General features: G+C 44.1%; 1 protein-coding gene across 4 annotated transcripts in view; it reads right to left on the bottom strand.

Annotated features, from left to right (window-relative positions):
- ADAMTS10 (ADAM metallopeptidase with thrombospondin type 1 motif 10) overlaps positions 1-26,048 on the bottom strand; it is a 240,291-nt gene that overhangs the window by 136,048 nt on the left and 78,195 nt on the right. For 2 of the 4 annotated variants that reach the window (XM_069741682.1, XM_069741657.1), the window contains exon 2: positions 16,939-17,001. The exons of 1 other annotated variant lie outside the window; for it this stretch is intronic. The gene's annotated coding sequence lies outside the window, so the exon portion shown is untranslated. Of the gene's footprint in view, positions 1-16,899; positions 17,002-26,048 lie in introns of all 4 variants that reach the window. One more of the 4 variants, XM_069741665.1, reaches the window with a different exon arrangement.

The raw sequence follows: 26,048 nt of genomic DNA on the forward strand, positions 1-26,048 counted from the left end.
AGCCCTAACCCTAACCCTAACCCTAGCCCTAACCCTAACCCTAACCCTAGCCCTAACCCTAGCCCTAACCCTAGCCCTAACCCTAGCCCTAACCCTAACCCTAGCCCTAACCCTAGCCCTAACCCTAGCCCTAACCCTAACCCTAACCCTAGCCCTAACCCTAGCCCTAACCCTAGCCCTAACCCTAGCCCTAACCCTAACCCTAGCCCTAACCCTAGCCCTAACCCTAGCCCTAGCCCTAACCCTAGCCCTAACCCTAGCCCTAACCCTAACCCTAATCCTAGCCCTAACCCTAGCCCTAATGGGAAAATGGAAATAAATACATTTTTTTTTATTTTTCCCTAACTAAGGGGGTGATGAAGGGGGGTTTGATTTACTTTTATAGCGAGTTTTTTAGCGGATTTTTATGATTGGCAGCCGTCACACACTGAAAGACCCTTTTTATTGCAAAAAATATTTTTTGCAATACCACATTTTGAGAGCTATAATTTTTCCATATTTTGGTCCACAGAGTCATGTGAGGTCTTGTTTTTTGCGGGACGAGTTGACGTTTTTATTGAAAACATTTTTGGGCACGTGACATTTTTTTATCGCTTTTTATTCCGATTTTTGTGAGGAAGAATGACCAAAAGCCAGCTATTCATGAATTTCTATTGGGGGAGGCGTTTATACCGTTCCGCGTTTGGTAAAATTGATAAATCAGTTTTATTCTTCGGGTCAGTACGATTACAGCGATACCTCATTTATATCATTTTTTTATGGTTTGGTGCTTTTATACGATAAAAACTATTTTACAGAAAAAATAATTATTTTTGCATCGCTTTATTCTCAGGACTATAACTTTTTTATTTTTTTGCTGATGATGCTGTATGGCGGCTCTTTTTTTGCGGGACAATATGACGCTTTCAGCGGTACCATGGTTATTTATATCTGTCCTTTTGATCGCGTGTTATTCCACTTTTTGTTCGGCGGTATGATAATAAAGCGTTGTTTTTTGCCTCGTTTTTTTTTTTTTATTCTTACGGTGTTTACTGAAGGGGTTAACTAGTGGGACAGTTTTATAGGTCGGGTCGTTACGGACGCGGCGATACTAAATATGTGTACTTTTATTGGTTTTTTTTTTTTATTTAGATGAAGAAATGTATTTATGGGAATAATATATTTTTTTTTTTTTTCAATATTTTGGAATATTTTTTTTTATTTTTTTTACACATTTGGAAAATTTTTTTTTTACTTTTTTACTTTGTCCCAGGGGGGGACATCACAGATCAGTGATCTGACAGTTTGCACAGCACTCTGTCAGATCACTGATCTGACATGCAGCGCTGCAGCCTTCACAGTGCCTGCTCTAAGCAGGCTCTGTGAAGCCACCTCCCTCCCTGCAGGACCCGGATCCGTGGCCATCTTGGATCTGGGGCTCGAGCAGGGAGGGAGGTGAGGAGACCCTCGCAGCAACGCGATCACATCGCGTTGCTGCGGGGGGCTCAGGGAAGCCCGCAGGGAGCCCCCTCCCTGCGCGGTGCTTCCCTGCACCGCCGGCACATCACGATCATCTTTGATCGCGGTGTGCCAGGGGTTAATGTGCCGGGGGCGGTCCGTGACCGCTCCTGGCACATAGTGCCGGATGTCAGCTGCGATAAGCAGCTGACACCCGGCCGCGATCGGCCGCGCTCCCCCTGTGAGCGCGGCCGATCGGCTATGACATACTATCCCGTCCAGGGTCAGATAAGCCCAGGGCACCTCGACGGGATAGTACGTCTAAGGTCACAGAGGGGTTAAAGAACACACACTGTGTCTTTTGGGCAGTACTATCACAGACATGGTTGCATAAGAGTAGAAAAAGATGTTTAGATGCACATCACTCCCACCGACACAGTTGAAGATTCTAAATACTGTTGATTACACATGGTACTATCACAGACAAGGGTGCAGAGTACTCATAGAGTGCTTTTTGAAAACTGCACAGACACAAAGCCTAGCACTGTCCCTCAGTAAAGATGTCTTCTGTCATTACGCAAAGCAGACCAGAAATAAAAAATAACAATCTTGATCGAGGAGGAACAGGTCCAAGTGGAGAAGGAGGTGGACGTGGCGGTATATGTGGAAGAGGCAGGGCAGCACGGTGGCTCATTGATTAGCACTGCAGCTTTTCAGCGCTGGGGTCCTGCAAGGAGTTTGCATGTTCTCCCCGTGTTGTGTGGGTTTCATATGGGGCAAGATCGAGACACAGAGCAGGATGATGACACCTGGGACACGATGGAGACATCTGGGGCAGGATGGAGACACATGGGGCAGAATGGGAGATCATATGATGGAGGATAGAGACACTTTGGGATAGGATGGAGACACCTGAAGCAGGATGGAGACACTTGAAGCAGGATGGAGACACATGAGGCAAGATGGGAGATCACATGGGACAGGTTGAGAGATCATATGGGGCAGGCATATGGTGCTTCTTTTTCTTCATCTGGTGTAGTGTAAAAGTTGGGAAAAAATTGAGGAATGTGCTTTAGATTACTGTGTGTTATTTTCTACAGAGACGAGTTCTGGCTGGAGGAAGTGATGGTGGTCTGCAATGGATGAAGAAGAGCAAAAATGAATATCTTCAACTAGGGACGTCACTGGTGAGTCAGTGTGTTACCTGTACACTTACACTATTCACTGTATACTATGTACAGAGTTCCTGTGTATAATGTCACTGGTGATCCCTGAATTACCTGCATATTACAGTATATAAAGAACTCCTGTGTATAAAGTCACTGGTGAGTTACCGTACTACCTCTACACTTACACTATACACAATATGCTATAAACAGAGATCCTGTGTATAAAGTCAGTTGTGAGACACTGTTTAACTTGTACACTAACACTGTATACAGAGCTCCTGTGTATAATGTCACTGGTGATCCCTGTATTACCTGTACACTGAGACTATATGCAGAGCTCCTGTGTATAATGTCACCAGTAATCACTGTAGGACCTGTACACTGACACTATATACAGTTAGTTCTCGGGTTACGACAGTCTCCAGTTACGTCGCTTCGTGGTTACGACGCTTTATACAGACCTCATTCCGAATTACGCGGTTTTGCATTGTAAGTCGAACTACGTGCAACTACGCGCAGCGGCGGAAGAATAGAGTCCAGTACTGTACACTGTACCCAGTTACACGAGGAAAATGAGTCTCCTGCATGCCATAACACTCTAATTATGTAGGGTACTGTGTTAGGATAGGTGTTTGGATAGGCTAAGTGTTTGCAGTACTGTACTGTTATTATGGTACAGTACTGTATGAACGTATGGTCCGACTTACGTCGAAATTCAGTTTACGATGCCGCATAAGAATGGATCAGCGTCGTAAGTCGAGGGCTACCTGTATAGAGATCTTATGTATAATGTCACTGGTGAGTCCCTGTATTACCTGTACACTTACACAATACACTGTGTACAATGTACAGAGCTCCCATGAATAATGGCACTTATGGTAATATATTAGTATTGTGTTTTTATAAAAACATGATCAGTATTGTTGTATTTGGTAACTATGTGGTGGTAATATGTGGCCAGGTCATGGTGTAGTGGTATTTGTTCCTTGTATGTGGTATTATTTGGTCACTATGTGGTGGTAATATGGGTGAGCCCAATTGCCACGTCAAGGCATCCTTTGTAAATTGGATCCATGTCCTGATATGTCATCTCTCCTGTGCAAGAAAAGCCTACAATTTATGGGGCAGGAGTGGATATGTGGTCTGGCCATGGTATGGCAGTATTTGTCCCTTGTACGTGGTATTATTCAGTCACTATGCAGTAGTAATATGTGACCTGGTCATGATATGGTGGTATTTGTCCCTTGTATGTGGTATTATTCAGTCACTATGTGGTGGTAATAGGTGGTGTGGTGCTATTTTTCCCATGTATGTGGTGTTATTCAGTCACTATGTGTGGTAATATGTGGTCTGATCATGGTGTGACGGTACTTGTGTGATATTATTGGTCATTTAAAAAAAATCTATGTTACACATTCCCTGAAAGAAAAATAAATAAAAATATACCTAAAAAGAGTTTTGGATATTGTTTAATAGGTTAGAGTAGATTAGGGCCATGCCAAAAGAGTTTACCTTACAGTGGTGGCAGGCTTCAAAAATCGTTTGGACAAAACCAAAGCTGATGGCTATGTTTGTGACATGGAGTTCAAAGGGAACTTTTAATGTGTAATTGGTGAGAACATGGTTCAGAAGTGGAGTTTTTCCAAAAGTGGGTTGTGGGACTGTGAAAGGTTTGAGAGGTGCAGGCAGAGCTGGGGTGGAGCCTTTGTGGAGTCTCAAGGAGGTCCAAACATTTTGCCAGTATGGGGCCCTGAAATTTCTGGTGGCAGCCCTATCAGTCTTACATGTATATCATGAAAATTGTGATCTCCATTGTTAATGATATGTTCCTCTGAACCGCATCTTACAGCCCACCCAGAACAACCTTTTTCTGCATCATCTTCTGCTATCCTTAGCTGTTATCTTTCAATGTTAGCTATTTGGCAAGCTGTTTAACTTATTTTGGCTTATCCAAACTGCTCCAGATGTCAAAATTATTATGATATCTGGATAGAAGCAGTGCAGCCAAGGATCCAGTGCAATTTTATACTGCCAAAGACTTAGGCGTAGATATAAGTAATGTTCCTTTCTCTAAAAAACTGCACACTTTCTCATTTTGCTAGTAGAACAGATAGAAATTTTCTTTGAAAACTATATATGCACCAATTCTATATTATAGTTTCATTAAGAATAAAGAATACTGTTACATTTAGTAGTAATGGATACTTTCTCCAGTGGCGTATCTAGGGGGGGGGCAGCCCGGGCATGTGCCCCGGGCGCAGCTGGCAGGGGGGCGCAGTTGGGCCTCCTAATGCGGTGGTCCGCAGTGTCTCCCCAGGCAGCTGCATTCTGCCGGCCCCCAGACTGGGAGTCAGCTGTTCTCGGACTGTCAAGCTGACAGCTGGCACAGAGAAGCTGCAGCGCGCCGGCTCCCAGTATTCAATTGTACTCGTATCTTACAGACACGAGTACAATTGAACATCTGACGCAGTGACAAGAATGGAGGTGATTTCGGGAGGTAATGATGTCACCGGAAGGGGCGGGGCCACCTTTAGTCCAGTGAAGACAGATAGCAGGAAGCTGCTGAGGCTGATGGAGCCGTGTGAGGAGAGGACTGAGGGTCTGCAACATGCAGCCGTGTGAGGAGATTAGCGAGGTGTGTGGGGAATGGGGGGATGATGATGAGGGGCTGTGTAGTGGATGATGAGAGGCTGTGTGGGGAATGGAGGGATAATGATGAGGGGCTGTGTAGTGGATGATGAGGGGCTGTGTGGGGAACTGTGTAGTGGATGATGAGGGGCTGTGTAGGGAATGGGGGATGATGAGAGGCTGTGTGGGGAATGGAGGGATAATGATGTGGGGCTGTGTAGTGGATGATGAGAGGCTGTGTGGGGAATGGAGGGATAATGATGAGGGGCTGTGTAGTGGATGATGAGAGGCTGTGTGGGAAATGATAATGAGGGGCTGTGTAGTGGATGATGAGGGGCTGTGTGGGGAAAGGGGGGATGATGAGGGGCTGTGTGGGGGTGATGAGGGGCTGAGGGGGAGATGGGGTTGATGAGGGGCTGTGGGGGAAATGGGGAGATTTATTGTGTGGGGTTGAATTGGAGTGGGGATGGGGGATTTAATGTGTGTGGGGAGATTTGGAGTGGACATGGGGGGATTTAATGTGTGGGGGAGATTTGAGGACACAAAATGAACAGCAAAGGGGGAGATGGGAGCATATATGAGGAAACAGTACAGGGGAATGAGGGCATGTATGAGGAAACATGTATGAGGGTGATGGGATGAGTGCAGACACAGTATGGGGAGTCAAGTGAGCAGGCAGTGTAGAAAGTGAGGGGGTAAATATATGAGGAGACAGTGTGGTGAACATGAGGGATGTGAGAGGAGGCAGTATGAGGAGTGAGGGGAATAGTGTGAGGAGACAGTATGGGGGGAGAAAAGTGAGTGGGCACAGAATAGAAACTGAGTAGTGGGGGCGTAGCATGGAGGGACAGTGTAAGGGCCCAGCCAGGAGGGGACAGTATACCAAGGAGGGGGGGTGTGATGAGAGTACAGTATAAATACTGGGCCTTATAAGGGGGACACAGTGTGAGAGGACAGTGTGAAGAGGGGGCCAGTATGGAAAGGAGAGGTCAGCGTGAAGAGCATGTACCATAAGTAGGACAGTGTGGGGGTCATATTTTGTGCAGACAATATAGTGAGGGGCAATTTTTTATTCAGGAGCATTATAATGACACTTGTATCTTTAAGGGCATCATGGAGATTTTCTGCAAAAGAGCGGAGAAGATGGAAGTCTGCAGAGACGGCTGTGGATGAGAAAATGATGACATGGGGTCTGGACAAGATGAAGAAAAGAAGGAGAACGACTCCAGAGACGACATCATCTATAAGGTACCTGGATGTAAATGTTATTTGTGATACTGACTAATTCTCATGTTTTATTTATCTTAGGAGCATTAAAGGGGTTGTCCAGGTTTGTAATGAGTCTGCAGTCATTCTTTGTGACTGCAGACTTCTGACTTCTCACAGTGCGCACTGCACGCTGTCAGGATTCTCTTGTGCTGGCGATTTACATACATGCGGTCACATGCTGACTAGACATGTGTGGCCTCACTCAATGAAAATGAACTGAGTGAGGCCAGGCACGTCTAGTCGGAATGTGGCCAGAGGTATACAAATTGCATGCTTGTGCTTACATTACCGTCCACCGGCCAGGGAGAATCATAAAAGTGTGCAGTGCACGCGTTGTAAGAATTCAGAAGCCTGCGATGTCAGGCTTCAGCTCTGCAGGCTCCAGTAGTCGTCACATGGACACTTCACTCATATGTGGCTTTCATACTTATTGTCCTGTGACAATGAGCTTTTTTTCTGGATCTCCCTGAAAATCTGCCTCTAGATCATATATTACATAAAGGAGGGGCATTATCAGTGTGAGACATGTACTGACTGACAGTCTGCTTTTCTCAACCACATGTGAGCACATGTGGGCCTATATAACACTCACTCAGATACAACCTTGTGTCTTGGTATTGTATTAAAACTTCTGTGTTGCTGGATGTTGGCTGCTCCACACCTGTGCCTGCAGTTTTCTGACGTCCTCTGCCTGACCTCAAGCAGCTTGGATTGTGTGCCTCTCTACTCTTCCTCCAGACTCTGGGACCTTGATTTCCAAATGAAATGCAAAATTTATTCATCTGAAACCAACACCTTGGACCACTGAGCAACAGTCCAGTTCTTTTTCTCCTTGGCCCAGGTAAGACACTTCTGGTGTTGTCTATTGGTCATGAGTGGCTTGACACAAGGAATGCGACACTTGTAGCCCATGTCCTGGATATGTCTGTGTGTGGTGGCTCTTGAAGCAATGACTCCAACAGCAGTCACACACACACGCACATGCAGTCAGGCACACACAGTCACGTGCGCACACAGTCACAGACAGGCAGTCACACAGACAGTCACACATGCATGCAATAAAACACAGTCTTGCACACACACACAGTCTCAACACATACAGTCAGATACTCGCTGTCACGCACACACAGCCATGCACATGCAGTCTCATAATGCGCATATGCAGTCACACACACGCAGTCATGCACATGCGGTCACACATAATCACATAGGCACACAATCGTGCACACACAGTCATGCACAAACACATGCACCATCACACACATGAAGTCACACACACACACGTAGTCTCACACACACAGAAAAGCACACATAGTCATGTACATATGCAGTCACACATACATACTTGCACAAAACCAAGAAGAAAAAAGAAGCGCAAAATGGTGCAAATGTAAGGAGATAGACCAGGTACCTGCATGCCAGGTCTGGAACTGAAAAGGCTGCATCCTCTGTTTCTGGGGGGGAGCTTTAGACAGGCGGATCTTCCCCTGCTGCTGGAGGAAAGAAGGAGAGAGGCGGAGCTTTCTGCTGACTAGAGAGGGCAGGGAGAGCCGAAAGAGCACGCACAGCAGCGTGAGGTAAAAGAGAAAAAGCGTGCGACGCTAGTCAGTCAGGTGCCGGCTCAGAGCAGTGAGGAGGGCAGCGTAGGGAGCAGCGCGCAGAATGGTGAGCGTTGCCCTCTGCTTCCCTCATCAGAGAGTATCGGCGTGGCAATGGGCCTTATAGAAGGAGCCTCCATTGCCTGCAGAGCGGTGCAAAGCAGGGCTGTGCCCGCAGAGCAGAGCCCAGGCGGGTACTGCAGCAGCCAGAGAGATAAGTGCTCCGTACGGGGAGCATCAGAGACGCATAGACCAGCGACCGCTGTCGCTCCCCCCGTCAACATTTCAGGATCGTGAGTACCGTGTGCATGCCGCCTGAAAGAGACTGGGAGCGTGAGCGTTATTTACATCCCGACTGTACTAGTGAATGTCGGTTTAGAGACTTGTGACCTGATTTTGCCAGCATATGAGGGCAGAGCCTTGCTAAATTCTGACAGGACTGTGGCATATACCGTGCCGGCTACCGTAGTCTTTTTACTGCGGTCACCATAAAGACTTAAAGTTGCCAGCTGGGAATGGATCATCGCCATCTTCCCAGGACCACACTGGATCCTCGTTGCGTCGACGGCTGTTGGCGCCATTATCTACTACGGAACCATTCCTGTCAGGAAGGCTCCTGATGGATAAGTATTTATTGAGAACGACTTTCTTTGTTTCAACTGCATTTTACCTCATGTTTTCCCTATTTTACTTGCATTTTACCTCACATTTTCCCTATTCTGCCTGCATTTAACCTCATGTTTTCCCTATTCTGCCCACATTTTACCTCATGTTTTCCTTATCTCCCTGCGTGGAGTAAGACCCGGTTTATTAAAAATCTGTCAACCTTTGATCTGCCTCCTGTCGGTCACGGCATCCCGCAACCTGCTTACACACGCACACAGCATGAATAATGATTAAAAAAAGACTTTATTTAGACAAAAATGCCAAAGAGGAGACAAGCATTTAAAACAATTAAAACCATTGATGGAATAACATACAAAGAATTGGTAAGCAGGCAAGTGCAAAAATACACCACAAATGTAATATCTAGGCAATCCTTAAATGAATAGATGATCACAAGGCAGTGATGGGAAAAACATGAGCAGTGAAGCACAATGCATGGACCGTCAGGAGGAATTGATGAGCCAGGTGAGTTGCTATAATGAAATATACTACAAGGAAATAATAGTCTAACCAGAATTAACTAATGGCACTCTGACTCCCCATGAAAATCAGAAAGTCAGTCCAATAAAGCTGTAAGTCATATTTACCCAGTGGAGTGTAGCGCTGCCCGCCCTGCCCAACGCGTGTCGCTGCCTATAGCAGCTTCATCAGGGAAAGTCATCATAGTCAATGTCAGGCTACTTTAAATACCTTGCAAATGCACTTGCTTAACACACAGGAAGTGCCAACACCTGTGTGCGGCATTAACTGCGTGTTACGATCCGGAAGAGTCAAAGAGTACAAGAGGTAGATTGCGCATGTGCAAACACGCTGTATGCGTTCCAAATTATTGGTGATAAAGCGCTTGCATTCCACAGACCGGAAGGAGCTTCCGGATTTAAACTGCGCAGGTGCAGATGCGCTATGTGCGTTCCAAATCGCAAAAATATATATCGAGCTTGCGTTCCAACTGGTGGAAATTACATCCGCCCCCAACTACAAAGATGAATGGCTTTCAAGAGTATGAAAAATGGAGAAGCTGCACAAGAAACAAGTGATGATTATATCAGCCAAGCAACATCGGTATATGGATGTAAGGTGCATGAGTTATGAATAAATAAGCCTAGTATGCTGTATCCCACCGGAGAGGAAATATAGATGTTCCATATATAATGAAATAATGCCAGTGTTGCATTGTATCGCTACAACCTGTGTATGTACTCAAAAATCAATTACAGACTAGATTGCTATATTAATCCAAAGATACACATAAATATGTACACAGATTGTGTTTTAGAAATCAAGGCTCTTATCATATGTGAACATATGGTAATCGTATACCTCAGAATATCAGTATAAAACTCATCAAGAAAATATTTAAGTCTCATAGGTCCAGAATATATGTCTAAGACCCCACATTTTGTATGCAAACAAATCAAATCGTGAAAAAAAAAAAAGGGGGGGGGGGGAAGGGGAGAAGGTGAAAATAAACCCAACTAGGCAAAGAAAATACCCATTAAGTCATTAATAAACGTGTAAAGGACAGGTCCTCATTAATGCCAACTGATCTCATGAAATTAAGTTTGTAATGGATGGATTCAAGTCTCAATAATTCACCCTGCCAATCCATCCTACGGATGTTCGGTTTTAACTTTTGGAGGCCTACCACACTGAGTCCTCGTGTTTGTCTGGCATGAGAGTCTAAAACATGAGAGGCTACAGAAGATAATATTTTTCCTTTGGCTTGATCTGATTTTGCCAAATATTCGACACATGTTGTTGTATGCGTTTTCGCATTTCCTGAGAGGTCTGCCCAACATATACCTTTGAACAGGCATAATCCTTCAACATATGGACATTAGAATATGATGGATTGGTAAAGGAATTAGTTTGTTTAACAAGTCCACACACATTGCAATCACCACAAGGATAAGACCCCCATAGTCGAAAGCCAGTATGAGTCCTTACAGTCTGTCGGAAAAAGTGGCTCCTCGTCAATGAATCACGAAGATTCGGGGCCCTCCTAGCTGTGATCACCGGATGTTCCGGTAATGGATTAGAGATATGCACGTCAGTTTTAAGGATTCTCCATTGTTTGTGAAAAAGTTTTGTCACATTGTCCCATTGATTGTGAAATGTGGTGATGAACCTAATATCATTATTCTCCATCCGTGGACTTGGATTTAAAAGTTCATCTCGGGTGGTTGACATAGTTCTGCAATATGCCTGAGTGATCACAGATCTTCGATATCCCCTCTTCTGTAAAAGAGCTGCAAGGTCCTTCGATTGAATCCTGAAATTCTGGGTTTCAGAGCAATTGTGATGTAATCTGGCAAACAGTCCGACTGGTATACTACGTTTCAAATGCTCAGGATGACAACTTTGAAAATCCAATAAACTATTGGTAGCTGTTTTCTTCCTAAAAAGGTCAGTGCACGATCAGTTGCCCTGGAAAGAGAGCATAAGATCCTAAAATTCTGTGGTGAAAAAAGAAATATGATGAGCCTCACATTCAATTTTAGTGCCAGTCCAAATAATGCTAATGCTTTGCTAATAATGCCTTCTAATACAAGCAACCGTTCAAGTTTTTGGTTGAAAACCACAGTAGGGTCAGAGGGTAACTTAGAATAATAACTTTGATTATTAAGTTGCCTATTAGCCTCTTTTATGTACTGTTCAATAGGCCAAAGAGCTATGTTCCCTCCCTTGTCCGCCATTTTTATCAAAAATGAAGTGTTGGATTGTAAATCAAAAAGTGCTTTTCTCTCAGATAAAGTCAAATTTTGTTTCCCTGATGGCCTCTGGGAAAGTTGTTGAACTTCACTCTTCATAACTTCAAAAAAGGTTTTAACAGATGGTATCAAAGACAAGGGAGTAGAAGTTCTTCTGCAGTGTTGCTATCAGTATGTCAAGAGTGGGAGAAGAGGGTTGCATTGAAAATCCAACACAATGGGCAGCACTTTGAACACATTTTATAAGTGGTCATAAACTTGTAAATAATTCATGAAAGAATAAAGGTACGTTAAAACCAAGCACACCATTGCTTTTCTTGTAAAATTCTCAATGTTTGATGTGTCACATGATCCTCTTCCCATTGGAAAAAATAAAGTTGGATCCAAAGCTGACTTCAAAATGGACTCCATGGTCACCACCCATCTTGAAAAGTTTCCTCCCTTCCATATACTAAAGTGCCAAAAACAGGAAGTTGATATCACCAACCATTCTCATTTTGTTTAGGTGTATCCATATAAATGGCCCACCCTGTACTTATACAAGTCATAAAGGCATTGCAGGAAGTGCAAAGCCAGACAGAAATTATGAGGGTCATCCATAGACCCCTAGAAAGCTACAATTGTCAGGTTTTATTAAAATATTGAATATTACAAACACTTTATGCACTGTTGTCTTCTTGTGGTGTGTAAAAGTGTGGGCTAATCCAGGCTTTGATCATTTTTATGAGAGTGAGCCTGTCTGCCTTTTCTGTTGACAGGCGAAAGTGCCTGTCTGTTATGACCCCCCCGGCGGCACTAAAAACCCACTCAGAAAAGATGCTAGCGGCAGGGCAGCACAACATCTCCAAGGCATAGAGGGACATCTCATGCAAGGTGTCCAGCTTTGACATCCAATAGTTGAAAGTTTCAGCATAATTAGGGAGTACACTGGTTTTGTTGGCCAGGTGTTGCTTGACCATCTTTAAAAACTGTTCCCTCCTTGTCAAACATGACTGGTAATCAGTCAGGCCCTTGGTGCTGGGCTGGTGTTATTAAATTGGCCAATGCCTTTGACAGTGTACCCCTGCCTCTGCTGTTTGTCTCCTTGGCCTCTCCTCTTTGGTTGGCAAAGGAAACTTGCCCCCTGCCAATAGTGTTGTCTGATGGGAACTTTTTTCAACATATTTTCCTTCTGGCATATCACCATTTTAGAAGACCTCTCCAACTCAGGAAGAAGAAATGCAAAGTTGTCCTTGTAGCATTGGTTTAGCAGGGTGAGTAACCAGTATTCTTCTTTGGCCAAGATGAATATATAACGCAAGCATCACGGGAAAGCCAGCAGTACATAAAGTCTGCCATATGTGCCAAACTCCATACAGCCAACACTGATGATGACTCTCTATCTCCTCCTCCTCTTCCCTCTCTTCCTCCTCATTCCCATACTTAGTCCATCCACATAGGACAGATGGGACGATGGTTGTCTGGCTACTAACCTCTGATGTGATAGACATCAGCTTCTGTTCCTTCTCTTCCTCCCCCCTCAGCAGCCACCTCCTCATTGTTACTTAATCTGCGCTGAGCATGATGATGCTGAACTGGCTACAATCTCTCTGTGCTATGTCTTCCTTCCAACCCACCTGGTCCGCATGAAAAGCTTCATGTTTAATTGTAACAGCGACTGTTTAAGTAGGCACAGAAGCGGGATAGTAGCGCTGACTATGGCATCATTGCCGCTCACCTTTGTGGAGTCCTCAAAGTCTTGGAGCACTAAACAAATGTCAGACATTCATGCCCACTCTTCAGTTATGTGTGGAGGCTGACCAGAATACCAATGGGCGTGTTGCTGGCACTCAACCACAGACCTTTTCTGCTCACAAAGCCTAGCCAGCATGTGCAGTGTGGAGTTCCAGTGCGGGATGACATCGCACAAAAGTAAGTGAGCTGTCACTTGCATGCGCTGCTGCAGCACCTCCAGAGCGGCGGCAGCTGTAGCCAAATTGCGGAAATGGGCTTTGACGCAGTGTACCTTGACCAGAAGCTCTGGCAAATCTGGGTATGTTTTCAGAAACCGCTGAAATACCAAGTTCAGCACATGTGCCAAGCATTGTACATGTGTGAGCTTGTCAAGCTTCACAGTCACCACCAGGTTACGCCCATTATCACACACGACAATGCCTGCTTGGAGGTTCAGCAACAAAAACCACAGATCCTTCTGGTCTGTTATTCCTTTAAGTATATAATAAGCGTGGTGTACTTATCCAAATAAGAATTATAACCGTATTTAGCAACTGGATAAAATTTAACCTTTATTGGGTATATACTAAAATGCCTATATGGCACATAAATATGAACCACAAAAAACAGATATATATACAAATGGGAACCTAATGTGAAAAGTGCCCTTATACCTACACAGAAAGGGGAAAGACAAGACAAGACTAACAAAAATTACCAAACACTGAACAGCACCGACCAAAATGTAATTCCTGCCAATCTACTTATGTTACCTTGTGATCCCAGGAACATATATCTCTTTGGGATCACGAAATGTGGGCCAACAATGAGCAAGGTATGGGTATTGGACAACCGATGTAACCTTAGGTTAGGTAACCTCCTTATAACCGTGTCCCTACAGTCCCAAAAATATTGCCCTTGCTTATTTAACTATAATAGGACAGAACAGTGTCTATACTAAGTGTCCTAAACAATCCAGAAATACTTCATGTGTGGCTCCACATTTAGATTGGTGTCAGTGCGGTATAGCAGCCTATACAAAAAACACATTTGCGATGCCCCAGATACCACAGAAAATAAAAATTAAATTCGCTACCCATCTATCAAACTTGGATACACATATCTCATTTACCAATATGCATGAGTGTTCCCTATGGGTAGAGATGTGGCACTTTACAGGGTTGAATGATAGTGGAACATACACTCAGAAACGCTGCATTGTATGAGACCCCAAAATCAGTAGACAAGACCCATATATATGGGTGGATCTCACCGCATTTTCAATGCTGCCGTCTCAAGCCGTTTCTCTCTCACCGTCCACCTCATGCCTGGCCCTGGTGTAAAAAGTATTGCTGCATGCGGCGTCTCCCTTCCTTTAAGTAACTCTGCCGCGGTGTGTGGTTTGTCTCAAATTAACTCCAGCAGAGCCTGTTGCCGCTTCACTGAGGCAGTACTGCAGAGCTTGCAGCCTCCAGCTGATGTTGACGACATGCTCTGAGATAGCACAACAGAGATAGAGGATGAGGAGGAGCAGGAAGGGGTGCAGGAACTGCTGTAGGAGGTTGAGAAAACCCTGATAGAAGTAGCCAGCAATCCTCAGCTTTGAGAGAATTGTGTCAGGGTATGATTCAGCCCTAGCCCCCACAATATTCACCAATGTGCTGTCAGGGAAATGTAGCATCCCTGGCCACAAGCGCTTACCCATGTGTAGGTCATACAGTGGACAATGCCAGTAATTGCGTCGGTAAGAGCACGGATGGTGTTCCTGGACATGTGCTGGTACAAGGTGGGAATGCAACAAGAGTGAAAAAGTGGAGGCTGGGGACTGAGTACCGAGGCACAGCAGCTGCCATGAGTCGGTGAAAATGCTCCGTGTCTACCAGCCTAAATGGCAATGTTTTTAAAAGTTTTTGTTCACTTTTAGAGATCACAGAAATGTTCACAGACCAAGTAACACTGTATGTCTGAGAAAGGGAAGCCTACAAAATTTTTCTTAGATATCACAGAAATTTACTGCACACAACGGAACAGTGTATGGCTGAGAAATGTAGCCCAGGAAAATGTTTCAATGATTTTTGGGTGTGTTATATAACACAAAAAAGAACCTCAAAGCAAGTAATACTTGATGTATCAAAATACATTAAATTTTTCCATTACCCATTAAAAAAACTGAAGCTTTATATTCTCCAATGGATTGCAAGGGCCCCATTCCTCTTTACAGACTGGATTCTGTCACTCTTCCTGCTCCTGAGATTCTCTCTCTAGGCTAAATGCAGATTGCTTGTGCTTAAACGATTAGCCCTTAGAAGGGCTGTTAGTTTGATGGTTCAGCTTCAGACTCAGTATCAACTCTACAGGCCTTGGATTTGTTAAACTGTGCACGCAGGCCTAGACAAGTACTCTCTCCCTCAAAAACAAAGTTTCTCAGGCTTGGGTTCTCCTCTATTTCCCCACTTCTTCTGCCCTTACCTGTGCTCCACATTTGATTTCACAAGTAGCAGTGACTCAATATTTACAGTGTTAACTTTTATTTTTCAAGGCTTTTGCAATTCACATGGCATAATAGATATCACCTTCTGAGCCAAGTCTTATGTTTTGAAGCCTGTTTCAAATAAGCAGGTTGAAAATGATGCCCGACAGAGCACAAAGTGATTCCGTCTGATTCATTAAAGTCAAATCTCAATTTTTCAGCGTTTCCGATATAAATCTCGATGGAGCCACTGAGGTGCTGTTAAAATATGATGCGAACATAGCCTTAGCTGTCTGTAATGAGTAAGCCTCTCCAGACTCCACATAGCCTGAGATTAGGGGAGCATAAACTGCTGACAAGTTCCCCCTTAAGTTACTCTTTGCTGTTTTAAGTCATCTTTTTTAATGTCTATTATGAAAATGCAGCTGGTTTCATAACATAGGATACACTTTAAGAATCATACAAAAGGACTAGGAGTGTTATGGGAGGAGAAGAGAAAAAGAGAACATAGAACATGAGAGCAGATATTAGGAACAGATGTGAGTGGTAGGGAGGAAAAGTGGAGCGTGGGAAAGAATGAAAAAGGGAAAAGAAAGCAAACAATGACACCGAATTGTGAAAAACAGACAAAACATACACTTAAAAGTGACAAACAATTGTAGGTTTTCTGTTACAGAAAGACTGTTTCCCGCTAACTGATACTATTCACGTATGGACGTAACTGTTTATCACCCATGGTAATTGTGCTTCATGTCACCTGGCTTATCCATGGTTTTTCCCTTTTTTTTTCTGTGCTGAGATGTGCATAAATATGTGATTCTTCAGAATTTGTTTTAGTCTTTGCCTGATGAAGAGACGTATGTAGTCTCGAAAGCTTGCAATTTGTTACCATCTTTTCAGTTAGCCATTAAAAGGTATCAACCACTGAGGACTCTCAACTCTAAATATTTTACTATTCACGCTATCACTTGGAAGGATTTCCAAAATGTCTCTTATTGTCATCAGTGGGGGACCGGACATCGCACCACCACCGATAAGCTGTTACTGGCTATCCAAAGGATGGGCCATCAATAAAAAAGTGGTAGCCAACCTCTTTAAGTATCATGACTTGAGCATTTTTTAAGTTAAAGCAACTGGTATTTCATCAAATAGTAACCATTTAATAAAGCTAATCTAGTGCATTCGGTCCCTTTCATATAATTCAAGTGTTTTTTTTACAGACTGCTTAAATTACTGACATTTCAGCCAACCAGTGAAAAGTGTAGGAGGCCTCTTACCTTCCAGCTTGTGTTCTTCTCCACATGCAGCAGCTCAGTTACTATAGATAGATAGTGGTAATTCTGTAATGAAATAATATCCATTTGAATTTTTAATAGTTTGGCACACTTTTTTTTTAATACAGATACAGAGAATTACACCCAGTATAGAGGACAGGAGAAATGGTACTGTGCACTTTATATACAGAATAATACAGATACAGAGAATGACACCTAGTATACTGAACAGGGGAAGTGGTACTGGGCAGAATATATGTACAGAATAATAGAGATGCTGAGAATTAAACCGGGGTCACACTTGCGAGTGCAATGCAAGAAACTTGCGCGAGTCTCTCGCCTCAATACCCGACACTGCCGCCGGCACTCGGAGTGTTCAGCTGCATAGAAATATGCAGCGCCCCAGAGATCTGGTCGTTGCAGTATGACACTCTGCCACTAAGGGGAGTGATGGTACGTCTGATGGCACTGAAGGAATTCCACTGACCAGGTATCACCAGCACACATTACACTTCACACTCCGGCCACTAGGGGGAGCAAAAGGCTTTATTTATTGGGCCCCTCCTCACACTGGTAAAACTAGGGGTTGGATAGAAAGTTAGTCAGAAGCTGACTAGGGTTGGATTCAGGCAACATCTCGTGGCAGGGGGTGTTGCAGGGAGAAGACACAGGGGGGTCCCTGTCAGGCGTGGGAACCTGGCAGGTACCTAGCGACCAGAACAGAACGTTACGGAACCGCACCTGCACACCCTGCGGCGGTATCCTAAGAAAGAGACACAAAGCGAAGGATATTGTGAGACAGTGAGAAACGAGATCAAGCACAAAGGAGAACCAGTAGGAGTCGTGCCGTGAGACCGAGGCAACATCCTACCGAGGCGCGTAGCCGGTGGCCGGAACACCGAGGGAGTAACTGACTCTACGCCTTACTTCAAACTCTGCAGGACAGTTAATTATAGGTTGGCTGTCTAACCTAAACACCTACGAAGACATAGGGGGCAACAGTGGGAGAGGGGCGACTCTAGGGTCCCGGAAGACCTCCAGGCCTTCCGATCATACGGGTGCGTCCTAGCCATAACATACCTGGGGGACGTTGAACTAGAAACATCTGGACCTAAAAAAAGAGAGAGCTGTAAAGAACGAACGAATGAGAACAGCAGTTGTGAGGACTATTCCGAATGCTCAGCAGGGTAGGACTACAACACACAGGCGCTAGTGGTAGGCAACGATTTCCACCTGCAAAGGGAATTCTGGAAGTGCCCATCGGACCGGCCGGTCTCAGATAGCCCTGTTAAGCGTGCTCTGGATTGCGGATCCAGAAATCTTCAGTAAAGAGGTAAAGAGACTGCAACCCTGTGTCCTCGTTATTACCTGTACCTCACACCATCACCATCTACCTTACTGGGAAGCCCTGGAGACATACTTCACCTGTGGGAAGGTATACCATCCAGCTGCCATTCCATCACCCCAGCGGACCCCACAGCAGCATCGGTCACCCTGACCGAACACCACAGGTGGCGTCACGAACCCCTGACAGACTGTACCACCTTTATTGGACGCCCCTTAGCAGGGTCACGGACCGGGTCAATCCACCGTGACAGCCTCAGAACCGAACCAGAGAGGCCCGGTACCGAGAACTCGTGGCCCTGTGTCTGGGGGCGCTCCAAATACATGCAGCTGAATGCTCCGATGCCAAGTACCGGAGGCAGTGCCAGGTATTGAAGCAAGAGACTTTCTCGCATTGCACTTGCAAGTGTGACCCCGACCTTACACTCAGTATACAGTACAGGTCATGTGAAGTAGTATTGTGCAATTGTGCAGTGTACATACAGAATAATACAGATACTGAGAATTACACCCAGTATACAGAACAGGAGAAGCAGTAGTGTGCAGTGTATATATACAGAATAATACAGATACTGAGAATTACACCCAGTATACAGGACAGGAGAAGTGGTACTGTGCAGTGTATATACAGAATAATACAAATACTGAGAATTACACCCAGTATACAGGACAGGAGAAGTGGTACTGTGCAGTGTATATACAGAATAATACAGATACTGAGAATTACACCCAGTATACAGAGCAGGAGAAGGAGTAGTGTGCACTGTATATATACAGAATAATACAGATACTGAGAATTACACCCAGTATACAGGACAGGAGAAGTGGTACTGTGCAGTGTATATACAGAATAATACAGATACTGAGAATTACACCCAGTATACAGAGCAAGAGAAGGAGTACTGTGCACTGTATATATACAGAATAATACAGATACTGAGAATTACACCCAGTATACAGGACAGGAGAAGTGGTACTTTGCAGTGTATATACAGAATAATACAGATACAGAGAATGACACCTAGTATACTGAACAGGAGAAGTGGTACTGGGCAGAATATATGTACAGAATAATAGAGATGCTGAGAATTAAACCGGGGTCACACTTGCGAGTGCAATGCAAGAAACTTGCGCGAGTCTCTCGCCTCAATACCCGACACTGCCGCCGGCACTCGGAGTGTTCAGCTGCATAGAAATATGCAGCGCCCCAGAGATCTGGTCGTTGCAGTATGACACTCTGCCACTAAGGGGAGTGATGGTACGTCTGATGGCACTGAAGGAATTCCACTGACCAGGTATCACCAGCACACATTACACTTCACACTCCGGCCACTAGGGGGAGCAAAAGGCTTTATTTATTGGGCCCCTCCTCACACTGGTAAAACTAGGGGTTGGATAGAAAGTTAGTCAGAAGCTGACTAGGGTTGGATTCAGGCAACATCTCATGGCAGGGGGTGTTGCAGGGAGAAGACACAGGGGGGTCCCTGTCAGGCGTGGGAACCTGGCAGGTACCTAGCGACCAGAACAGAACGTTACGGAACCGCACCTGCACACCCTGCGGCGGTATCCTAAGAAAGAGACACAAAGCGAAGGATATTGTGAGACAGTGAGAAACGAGATCAAGCACAAAGGAGAACCAGTAGGAGTCGTGCCGTGAGACCGAGGCAACATCCTACCGAGGCGCGTAGCCGGTGGCCGGAACACCGAGGGAGTAACTGACTCTACGCCTTACTTCAAACTCTGCAGGACAGTTAATTATAGGTTGGCTGTCTAACCTAAACACCTACGAAGACATAGGGGGCAACAGTGGGAGAGGGGCGACTCTAGGGTCCCGGAAGACCTCCAGGCCTTCCGATCATACGGGTGCGTCCTAGCCATAACATACCTGGGGGACGTTGAACTAGAAACATCTGGACCTAAAAAAAGAGAGAGCTGTAAAGAACGAACGAATGAGAACAGCAGTTGTGAGGACTATTCCGAATGCTCAGCAGGGTAGGACTACAACACACAGGCGCTAGTGGTAAGCAACGATTTCCACCTGCAAAGGGAATTCTGGAAGTGCCCATCGGACCGGCCGGTCTCAGATAGCCCTGTTAAGCGTGCTCTGGATTGCGGATCCAGAAATCTTCAGTAAAGAGGTAAAGAGACTGCAACCCTGTGTCCTCGTTATTACCTGTACCTCACACCATCACCATCTACCTTACTGGGAAGCCCTGGAGACATACTTCACCTGTGGGAAGGTATACCATCCAGCTGCCATTCCATCACCCCAGCGGACCCCACAGCAGCATCGGTCACCCTGACCGAACACCACAGGTGGCGTCACGAACCCCTGACAGACTGTACCACCTTTATTGGACGCCCCTTAGCAGGGTCACGGACCGGGTCAATCCACCGTGACAGCCTCAGAACCGAACCAGAGAGGCCCGGTACCGAGAACTCGTGGCCCTGTGTCTGGGGGCGCTCCAAATACATGCAGCTGAATGCTCCGATGCCAAGTACCGGAGGCAGTGCCAGGTATTGAAGCAAGAGACTTTCTCGCATTGCACTTGCAAGTGTGACCCCGACCTTACACTCAGTATACAGTACAGGTCATGTGAAGTAGTATTGTGCAATTGTGCAGTGTACATACAGAATAATACAGATACTGAGAATTACACCCAGTATACAGAACAGGAGAAGCAGTAGTGTGCAGTGTATACATACAGAATAATACAGATACTGAGAATTACACCCAGTATACAGGACAGGAGAAGTGGTACTGTGCAGTGTATATACAGAATAATACAAATACTGAGAATTACACCCAGTATACAGGACAGGAGAAGTGGTACTGTGCAGTGTATATACAGAATAATACAGATACTGAGAATTACACCCAGTATACAGAGCAGGAGAAGGAGTAGTGTGCACTGTATATATACAGAATAATACAGATACTGAGAATTACACCCAGTATACAGGACAGGAGAAGTGGTACTTTGCAGTGTATATACAGAATAATACAGATACTGAGAATTACACCCAGTATACAGGACAGGAGAAGTGGTACTGTGCAGTGTATATATACAGAATAATACAGATACTGAGAATTACATCCAGTATACAGAACAGTAGAAGTGGTACTGTGCAGTGTATATATACAGAATAATACAGATACTGAGAATTACACCCAGAATACAGGACAGGAGAAGTGGTACTGTGCAGTGTATATATACAGAATAATACAGATACTGAGAATTACACCCAGTATACAGGACAGGAGAAGTAGTACAGTGCAGTGTATATATACAGAATAATACAGATACTGAGAATTACACCCAGTATACAGGACAGGAGAAGTAGTACTGTACAGTGTATATATACAGAATAATACAGATACTGAGAATTACACCCAGTATACAGGACAGGAGAAGTAGTACTGTGCAGTGTATATATACAGAATAATACAGATACTGAGAGTTACACCCAGTATACAGGACAGGAGAAGTGGTACTGTGCAGTGTATATATACAGAATAATACAGATACTGAGAATTACACCCAGTATACAGGACAGGAGAAGTGGTACTGTGCAGTGTCTATATACAGAATAATGCAGATACTGAGAATTACACCCAGTATACAGGACAGGAGAAGTGGTACAGTGCAGTGTATATATACAGAATAATGCAGATACTGAGAATTACACCCAGTATACAGGACAGGAGAAGTGGTACTGTGCAGTGTATATATACAGAATAATACAGATACTGAGAATTACATCCAGTATACAGAACAGTAGAAGTGGTACTGTGCAGTGTATATATACAGAATAATACAGATACTGAGAATTACACCTAGTATACAGAACAGGAGAAGTGGTACTGTACAGTGTATATATACAGAATAATACAGATACTGAGAATTACACCCAGTATACAGGACAGGAGAAGTGGTACTGCGCAGTGTATATACAGAATAATACAGATACTGAGTATTACACCCAGTATACAGAGCAGGAGAAGTGGTACTGTGCAGTGTATATATACAGAATAATACAGATACTGAGGATTACACCCAGTATACAAGACATGAGAAATGGTACTGTACAGTGTATATATACAGAATAATACAGATACTGAGGATTACACCCAGTATACAAGACATGAGAAATGGTACTGTACAGTGTATATATACAGAATAATACAGATACTGAGAATTACATCCAGTATACAGAACAGTAGAAGTGGTACTGTGCAGTGTATATATACAGAATAATACAGATACTGAGAATTACACCTAGTATACAGAACAGGAGAAGTGGTACTGTACAGTGTATATATACAGAATAATACAGATCCTGAGAATTACACCCAGTATACAGGACAGGAGAAGTGGTACTGCGCAGTGTATATATACAGAATAATACAGATACTGAGAATTACACCCAGTATACAGGACAGGAGAAGTGGTACTGCGCAGTGTATATACAGAATAATACAGATACTGAGTATTACACCCAGTATACAGAGCAGGAGAAGTGGTACTGTGCAGTGTATATATACAGAATAATACAGATACTGAGGATTACACCCAGTATACAAGACATGAGAAATGGTACTGTGCAGTGTATATATACAGAATAATACAGGTACTGAGAATTACACCCAGTATACAGGACAGGAGAAGGAGTACTGTGCAGTGTATATATACAGGATAATACAGATACTGAGAATTACACCCAGTATACAGGACAGGAGAAGTGGTACTGTGCAGTGTATATACAGATTAATACAAATACTGAGAATTACACCCAGTATACAGGACAGGAGAAGTGGTACTGTGCAATGTATATATACAGAATAATACAGATACTGAGAATTACACCCAGTATACAGGACAGGAGAAGGAGTACTGTGCAGTGTATATATACAGAATAATACAAATACTGAGAATTACACCCAGTATACAGGACAGGAGAAGGAGTACTGTGCAGTGTATATATACAGAATAATACAGATACTGAGAATTACACCCAGTATACAGGACAGGAGAAGGAGTACTGTGCAGTGTATATATGCAGGATAATACAGATACTGAGAATTACACCCAGTATACAGGACAGGAGAAGTGGTACTGTGCAGTGTATATACAGATTAATACAAATACTGAGAATTACACCCAGTATACAGGACAGGAGAAGTGGTACTGTGCAGTGTATATACAGATTAATACAAATACTGAGAATTACACCCAGTATACAGGACAGGAGAAGTGGTACTGTGCAGTGTATATACAGATTAATACAAATACTGAGAATTACACCCAGTATACAGGACAGGAGAAGTGGTACTGTGCAGTGTATATACAGATAGTGAGAATTACAGGTATATATACAGTGGGGGAAATAAATATTTGATCCCGTGCTGATTCTGTAAGTTTGCCCACTGACAAAGACATGAGCATTCTATAATTTTAAGGGTAGGTTAATTTTAACATTGAGCGATAGAATATCAAAAATAAAATCCAGAAAATCACATTGTATAAATTATATAAATTTATTAGCATTTTGCAGTGAGAAATAAGTATTTGACCCTTCTGGCAAACAAGACTTAATACTTGGTGGCAAAACCCTTGCTGGCAAGCACTGCAGTGAGACTGTTTTTGTAGTGGATGATGAGTTTTGCTCACATGTCAGGAGGAATTTTTTTGTCCACTCCTCTTTGCAGATAATCACTAAATCATTAAGATTTTGAGGCTGTCGCTTGACAACTCGGAGCTTCAACTAACTGCATAGGTTTTCTGTGGGATTAAGGTCAGTATTTTTTTGTCTATTCTTCTCAGCATGTGATATAGTTCCCTTATTATATACAATACCTCATCCAGCACAAACGCACTTTGTTTACACATTCAACTACTTGCACTTTGTTCACAATGTTAGCATATGCACGCTCTCTCCTAGAGTCCTGCTTGGACGTCCCCCTGTCTTCCCAGGTCTGGTGTGGTTACGTGGCTGTGGCCAGGCACCGGCCGCCCCATGTGATCATATCAGCTTGACGGGCGGACGAACAGCTGCGGGACTCTATGACGTTGGTGCGCATGCGCCGCTTGTACATAGTGAATGGTTCCTGCCGACCATGGGATTGGAGGAGCATGATAAATATGGAGGGAAACATGATGCACTAAGCCATGTCCCCTGAAGAAGCAACCAACTGCGAAACCTGCATTGAGGAAAGCTGGCCGATGCACTCCTTTAACTACAACCATGAGTATTTATTAAATCTATCCTTTCTATTTATGCTACATCCTCTTTTCCAATTGTTTGTTTGATATATAATTACGGATTCCTGGGTGTGCTTATCACCACATGTATTGCCCTTTGAGTGTGCTGCTTTAATATGGAAATGTAGCTCTGTTATACTGTTGACTTAGTGAATGGACCGTTAGAGACCCATTTTCATATAAACTCAAACCTTGCTTTATAGATCTACTATAATAATAATAATAATCTTTATTTTTATATAGCGCTAACATATTCCGCAGCGCTTTACAGTTTGCACACATTATCATCACTGTCCCCGTTGGGGCTCACAATCTAAATTTCCTATCAGTATGTCTTTGGAATGTGGGATACTATCTGTGCTGTCATTATCCTACTCCAACTGGGTGCTTAATACAATTTCCTTCCAGGATGGTTATTGTTCACACTTATCCTCACTGAACCGCTTTCAGTACCCATTGCTTATTACCTTAACGTAGTGGTTCCGGTCTCTCTATCTCTGAGTTAATTATGGTGCTTGAACCCTCTAGGTTCAAGCAACATATTGTAATCCAATTTCTTATATTTTATTATTATTCTACTTCTTCTCCGCATTTTCCGCAATTAATGCGGCCCGAACCGCTCGGTGCAGAGACCCCATTCAGGTGGCGTTTTGAAGTCCTCGGTGGGGACAGGTGTGCTCTGTATTTTTGGAGTCGATCCGATTTGTAGTTTTTTTTAAAAAAATTGCATTTTAAGCAAAAATTTTCCCATAGGAATTAACCCCTTTCTGACATTGGACTTACTATTCTGTCCATGTGGGGTGGGCCCTAATTCCCAAGGACGGAATAGTACGTCCAGCGCGATCGGCCGCGCTCACGGGGAGAGCGTGGCCGATCGCGGCCGGGTGTCAGCTGCCTATCGCAGCTAGGGTTAGGGCTAGGGCTAGGGTTAGGGCTAGGGTTAGGGCTAGGGTTAGGGTTGGGGCTAGGGTTAAGGCTACAGTTAGGGTTGGGGCTAAAGTTAGGGTTGGGGCTAAAGTTAGGGTTAGGGTTTGGATTACATTTGGGAATAGGGTTGGGATTAGGGTTAGGAGTGTGTCTGGGCTAGAGGTGTGGTTAGGGTTACCGTTGGGATTAGGGTTGGGGGTGTGTTTGGATTAGGGTTTCAGTTATAATTGGGGGGTTTCCACTGTTTAGGCACATCAGGGGCTCTCCAAACGCGACATGGCTTCCGATATCAATTCCAGCCAATTCTGTGTTGAAAAAGTAAAACAGTGCTCCTTCCCTTCCAAGCTCTCCCGTGTGCCCAAACAGGGGTTTACCCCAACATATTGGGTATCAGCGTACTCAGGACGAATGGTACAACAACTTTTGGGGTCCAATTTCTCCTGTTACCCTTGGAAAAATACAAAACTGGGGGCTAAAAAATAATTTTTGTGGGAAAAGAAAAGATTTTTTATTTTCACGGCTCTGCGTTATAAACTGTAGTGAAACAGTTGGAGGTTCAAAGTTCTCACAACACATCTA

This window comes from Ranitomeya imitator, chromosome 1 (genome assembly GCF_032444005.1).
Source record: "Ranitomeya imitator isolate aRanImi1 chromosome 1, aRanImi1.pri, whole genome shotgun sequence".
In the NCBI taxonomy this organism is placed as follows: Eukaryota; Metazoa; Chordata; class Amphibia; order Anura; family Dendrobatidae; genus Ranitomeya; species Ranitomeya imitator.